Here is a 5,528-nt window from a genome sequence, read left to right as displayed (position 1 = left end):
ATATATATATATATATATATATATATATATATATATATAAGTATATATGTGTGTATGTATGTATGTATATGATTAAGACATCAAGAAGAAAGGCGAATTATACATCTTCAAAATTTATTTATTATGGTATTATTCTCATTAAATTGCAATCTGCCACATGTTTCTGCTCCATGAGTGTCCATGAGTGTCCTAATGTCCTTTGATGCGGTATTTATGTGCATTTAATTCAATTCAGCCACATTATATATTCATCCCTAGTAGACAACCAGTGTTGGTATATTCATCCCTAGTAGACATTCCTATACAGCTTTGTTCAAGATTTCACCCATGTGGGTGTATAAAACGAAGGTATTGATTTACCTGCCAAGTGAAGTATCACTTAATTGTTTACCTTAAACAATTCTCTGTGTTCCCTATCATTTGATGTGGTTAGCCAGATCTGGATTGTATGAAAGTGCTAATAAGGTTACTGCCTGGATTCCAATTCCTTATTCCTTTACGTTTTAGACACACACATTCATGCATACACACATACACACATACATACATACATACATACATACATACATACATACATCTGTGTATACATATACAAACATGCATATATACAGTAGATCCTATATACGTATATTTATCACCAGACTATATCAACTGCACTTGCTAGACTTATCCGCAGCCCACCAGCAGCAGCAACAACAACAAGAGTATTAAAATAAATGAGCTGTTGTTTGCTTATTATTGTTTCCTTACAGATAAAATCTAAAACACGAAGATGGGTAGACACAAAGGAAGAAAAGTTACTCATGGGAACTTTTAAAGCGCTCCCTCTCTCTCTCTCTCTCCCAAGCACTTTCTCTCTCTCTTTCTATCTTTTCTTTTCTTTCTCTTACTCTCTCTCTCTCCCTCTCCCAAGCACTTTCTCTCTTTCTCTTACTCTCTCTGTCTCTCTCATGATCTCTCTCTTCATTTCTGCATATAAATACAAATCCACGCACATGTCCTGAAAATGTTGTAACTGACACCAATCAGCTTCTCTACATCACGAAGGCACAAACTCAAACACGCAGCTACATTGTGTGAACTGACGACCTTGAAATGCTATACCCTCCCACACACACCCACACTCTCACGCACACTTAAACACAAATACAAACAGCACATCACACACGCACACAAAACAACATACAACTCACATACACACACCCTACTGTGTCATTTGTCAATAACAATGTTCTGATATGAAATCCAAGTCAAAAGTCAACTGGTGGGAAATTCTTGCATTTGGTATCAATAGAAAGGTAAACAAATCAACAGAGGTGAACCCACCACCGATTATCAGGCGCTGGTGGGGGACAAAGACAGACACAAACACACACGCACGCAAGTACAAATGTATACAACAGGTTTCTTTCAGTTTCTGTCAACCGGGGCTATAGTAGAAGACACTTGACCCCAGGCACCATGCAGTGTGAGACTAAACCAGTCCAGAACTGTGTGCTTGGAAGACTTCTAACAACACGGTCACACCTTCTCTTGTGAAAACTGCAAATAAATTTACTGCCATTCAATTAAGAAGAACACAACTTGCTCTGCAGAACAGGATGAAGAAAATTCAATTAATTTAGCTGGTCTTAATAAATTGATAATACACATCACATAGGATGAATTCTTTCAATTATATGGCAAGCTCTCTAGAAGTCGTTGACAGCCTTTGTAAACTAATTAGCCATGGAGGTGGGAGGGGTTGTTCCAGCAGCTGAGTAACGAGGCTAAGAACAAGATAGAAAAAGTTTGGGAAGCTATTATCTTTGCTGCTTAGAAAAGAGTTTCCTTCACAGATTAAAGGGAGATCCTTCGATTAATATTTCATTCTTGTTGTGTGCATGTGAGTGTGTGTATATATGTGTGTGTGTGTGTGTGTGTGTGTGTGTGTATATATACAATATATATATATATATATATATATATATAGGCGCAGGAGTGGCTGTGTGGTAAGTAGCTTGCTTGCTTACCAACCACATGGTTCCGGGTTCGTTCCCACTGCGTGGCCCCTCGGGCGAGTGTCTTCTACTATAGCTTTGGCTCGACCAAAGCCTTGTGAGTGGATTTGGTAGACAGAAACTGAAAGAAGCCCGTTGTATATATGTATGTGTGTGTACATGTTTGTGTGTCTGTGTTTGTCCCCCCAACATTGCTTGACAACCGATGCTGGTGTGTTTATGTCTCTGTCACTTAGCGGTTCAGCGAAAGGGACCGATAGAATAAGTACTAGGCTTACTAAGAATAAGTCCTGGGGCCGATTTGCTCTACTAAAGGCAGTGCTCCAGCATGGCCACAGTCAAATGACTGAAACAAGTAAAAGAGTAAAGAGTATATATATATATATATATATATATATATATAAAGAGAGAGAGAGAGAGAGAGAGAGTAAGAGAGAGAGAGAAAGAGAGAGCATACAGCAAACCATAGCTAGATGTAGGAACCTAAGACATGCCTAGGCATTCCAGGAAGGAAAGCAGGAAATATTTCCATGAACAAAACAATCAAAATGGAGGAACTGTTTGTGAATTATTGTTGCATTAATCAGAGTTAATCAGAGAGAAATCAAAGTCCAAGAGACGAGATGTCACCTTATTCTCTCAAAGACAGCCACATATTTCATCTTCTGCCTCTCTCGTAGGTCACATTTCCATCCACTGACCACTTCTCTTCTCATTCAGATGTGGTCCGATCAATAACTATCCGGACTGTTGCCATAGTAACAAAGCTAAAGCGTGCAGAGTGAAGCCGCTTGGCACAGATTGACCTCTGCTGGCCATGGGCACTAAGTTTTAACGTTCTAGCTCACTTCTGCTGTTTACCACACAGCCATGCCAGGATCTATATTCACCTTTCATCCTTATGAAATTGATAAAAAGTATAAAACCATTCTCTACTACAGTAATCCCTCGACTATTGCAGGTGGACCAGCGTCCTCTATTATAACCCTGGGCTGGCCAAAGCCTTACAAGTGGATTTTTGTAGATGAAAACTGAAAGACCATTGTATATGTGTATGTGTGTGTGTGTGTGTGTGTGTGTGTGTGTTTGTAGCATTTCTCCACTTATTAAAATTAGGTAAAACAAAGCAGAAAAAAAATAAAGAAATTAAAAACAACTTCTCTCAGCCACTAAATTTTGGTTTCCATCCGGGTTTTTTCTCGTGGATCAAAGAACATCAAAAGTTTCAGAGAGAAAAGAAACCAAATATTCAGCTTTGGATGTAATTAAGTTAATTAGGAATCAACAAATATCATATGTCATTTGATTATGTACGTTTATCAATTACTGATAATGGCCAAAGAGATATGCACTCGTAAACAGATATGTTCTACAGTTGTGCATAAAATGGCCAAATAGATATGCACACACACACACACAAACATGCACGTGTGTGTGTGTGTGTGTGAGTGCATAGACACTAAAAAAAAAATCTTTGTGGTTACTAATGTGATCTTATGTACAGCAAAATTAACATCCTCTTAATTTATTTTACTAACTAGTCAGAAGTGCTTAAGCTGTCCAGGTCCTCCTCACACGCTGCTAACACTGATACAGTTGATAATCATTTTGTGTTGGTAAACATCTGCACACAAGGGTCGGGAGTGAGGCGAGCATCCGAGAGAACATCCGAGAGGGCAGTATTTGTGTGAAGGAACAAAACTATGTGTGACTGTTCGATTAAGAAGTTCACTTTATATGCTTACGGTTCCACATCTCAGACTGTCGTGCCTTTTCCAAGAGTCTCCTATCTTAGCTTTAAATTGACAAAGGCTAAAATTTAGATGGAACCTGTGCCGAAGCAATTCGATATATATATTAATGCATATAAGTGAGCATGTTTTCTGCCTCGGGCCCCAGGACTCATCAGGTCGGTTATTCAGTTTCCACGGAGTATAAGTGACTGGAATCACAGCAGTCCACCTGAATGGGACGCTGGTCAGTCACATTTACGGCCAAGTGGACTGGAACAACGTAAAATGAAATGTTTCGCTTAAGAACACAACGGACCACTCGGTCCAGAAGTCGATCTTGTGATCGTGAGTGCAACTCCCTAACCAATGAGCCGTACGCCTTCGCTGCAGATGTAGGCAAGCGAAAGTCAGCCAGATGTGGATAAATTGCATGTATCTGTATGTATAGCATTCATAATGTATACAGGCGAAAGATATAAACATCGTTAAAAAAAAAAATTAAACTTTGCTTTAGAACAAAAATACTTTTTGGTGTTTGTTCTGCTTTAGGTGCGAAGATGGTTCGTCGCATCACCATAAATAGGGTGAACCAGTGATTGCTCCATTGGGAAACTGTAACCAACGATTAGTTCTGACTTTCGTCAACATGTGTGAAGTTTCGTTTTATACGAACTAGGAACATCCAATATTACAACAGACTGTCTGGAGGTGCATCCGTTTGTTTATGTCTCGACGTCTGGGGGTCGAATTCCATCTCCCTGTAGTTGTTTCATTGCTTATTTTCTCTCTGGCAAGTCAACAGCTTCACATTCTGTAACAAAAAGAATGGTTTATTACATTGTGGAAGCTATTAGCTTAAACAATAGATAGAAGCTCCATTTTTAGCTGATAGTTTCTCGTCAGGCCTTAAGCATTTGTGTGTGTGTGTGTGTGTTTTCTCACATGTATCACAAAACCACCACTCTTCCACCAGTCAAAGTAAGACAAATACGAATGCCAAAAATGGCGACAGCAACAGATAAAGTAGTTATTGTTCCCAAGGCCAGGAGAAAATTAACCAGACTCGATGAGTAGGTTTCGTAGATTTGCGGAGATTCTGACGAGAATGGGAAAGAGAAAACGAGTGGAAAGCAGACTTAAAATAACAGAACATAAAGGGAAATAAGTCAAAGCGAATTACACAATCGTTTAGGTTAGAATAGAGTTATGCCGCTTGTAGTTTCTGAAAATTACATTTATAAGTGGGACACAAATTGTTAATGAATTTCGTGTTTAATCACTAATTGGCCCTAATTAAGTAGATTTATGATTAAAACATTCTAGTCGTGACTATTTTAGTCGCTTTCTTATAAACATATTATACTCCAAATTATCCAATGTATTCTGATATATACTGAAATTGTCTAAAAAGTTGGTAAGCTGTGAGTTGGGGAAGATAAATTTGATTGCTATTTCTAGCAGGTCGAGTATTTTTCACTTGAATAGAATATTATCTCATTTGGTTGGGACAACTCATACATCTCAGTCTCCATGATGTCTTCATATTTTACAGGTTAAAGAAGACAACTTTTATCCTTAGAGTTCCGCTTGTATTTAAGGGGCCTCGACGGAATAAATAACATTATTGAAAGGGATCGGGCTCGAACTCGTGACGCGAAAATGCGAAAAGAAAAAAATATGGTAGGGGAAGATAAGAATATTCCAAAGCCATGGAATCTGAGTGAGATTGGATGTAATCGATTTAATCGACTCTATATATTATTGGTAGTTTTGAGGGTTTTTTTTTTTTTTTTTT

General features: G+C 38.4%; 1 protein-coding gene and 1 long non-coding RNA gene across 6 annotated transcripts in view; one reads left to right on the top strand and one right to left on the bottom strand.

The window, feature by feature from the left end:
• LOC106869147 (5'-AMP-activated protein kinase subunit gamma-1) overlaps nt 1–5,528 on the top strand; it is a 486,366-nt gene that overhangs the window by 228,047 nt on the left and 252,791 nt on the right. The gene's annotated exons all lie outside the window — the stretch shown is intronic.
• LOC128248684 (uncharacterized) overlaps nt 1–5,528 on the bottom strand; it is a 42,503-nt gene that overhangs the window by 4,099 nt on the left and 32,876 nt on the right. The window contains exon 3 of one of the 2 annotated variants that reach the window (XR_008264841.1): nt 4,259–4,544. This is a non-coding gene — a long non-coding RNA (uncharacterized LOC128248684). Of the gene's footprint in view, nt 1–63; nt 4,545–5,528 lie in introns of those variants that run through there. The other variant, XR_008264840.1, reaches the window with a different exon arrangement.

The sequence above is a fragment of the Octopus bimaculoides genome, chromosome 9 (assembly GCF_001194135.2).
Source record: "Octopus bimaculoides isolate UCB-OBI-ISO-001 chromosome 9, ASM119413v2, whole genome shotgun sequence".
NCBI lineage: Eukaryota > Metazoa > Mollusca > Cephalopoda > Octopoda > Octopodidae > Octopus > Octopus bimaculoides.
This window is presented reverse-complemented; position numbering and strand designations above follow the sequence as displayed.